The following is a 685-nucleotide window of genomic DNA, read 5'->3' as shown; positions in this document are numbered from 1 at the left end:
CAGGCTTGGTGGCGGACGCCTGCAATCCCAGCTACTCAGGAGGCCGAGGCAGGAGAATCTCTTGAACCTAGGAGGCGGAGGTTGCAGTGAGCTGAGATCCGACCACTGCACTGGGATTGTCAGGGTTGGAACTTTTCTCTAAAACGTCCACTCCCATTGGTGACCTCATCCCTTCTTCCTGAAGGCACACGTTTCCCAAATGCGCCTCATACTAAAAAAAAAAAAAAAAAAAGAAAGAAAAAAAGAAAAAAAAGAAAAAAAAAAGATTTAAAAAACGAGGGTTAGATGCCAGAAGTAGGTGGGAGCACCTTAACCCTCTGTGTGTTGTCAGGCCCGAGGGCCTCTTCCATCCCTGTCAAGGGGAATGCCAACCTTCTTTCCCTTCATACAGCACGGTTTTCTCCTAAAACCCTCTCTTGACCCCACTTCCACTTGCAGCGACCACCTCACTGCTTTGTGCCCCTTAACAGCAAAGTCATGCTGTGTTGTCCACCTTCATTGTTTCCACTTTCTCACCTCCCACCCCAAGGCACTCTCCCTCGTTCCACTCCAACTCCATCTGCCTTTTCTGCCTGACCATATCATGGCTGATCATTTCTTTCTGAAATTTTTGTTTGTTTGTTTGTTTGTTGAGATGGAGTCTTGCTCTGTTGTCCAGGCTGGAGTGCAGTGGCACGATCTCGGT

The 685-nt window shown here is 48.3% G+C and overlaps 1 non-coding gene across 1 annotated transcript; it reads right to left on the bottom strand.

Annotated features, from left to right (window-relative positions):
- Positions 1–269: 269 nt before the first annotated feature.
- On the bottom strand, positions 270–394 carry LOC114670231 (U6atac minor spliceosomal RNA). Its single transcript, XR_003719712.1, has one exon. It is a non-coding gene; the product is annotated as a U6atac minor spliceosomal RNA (small nuclear RNA).
- Between the last annotated feature and the right edge of the window lie 291 nt (positions 395–685).

The sequence above is a fragment of the Macaca mulatta genome, chromosome 9 (assembly GCF_049350105.2).
Source record: "Macaca mulatta isolate MMU2019108-1 chromosome 9, T2T-MMU8v2.0, whole genome shotgun sequence".
Taxonomy (NCBI): domain Eukaryota; kingdom Metazoa; phylum Chordata; class Mammalia; order Primates; family Cercopithecidae; genus Macaca; species Macaca mulatta.
The sequence above is the reverse complement of the archived record's forward strand: the minus strand, read 5'-3'. Positions and strand labels throughout refer to the sequence as shown.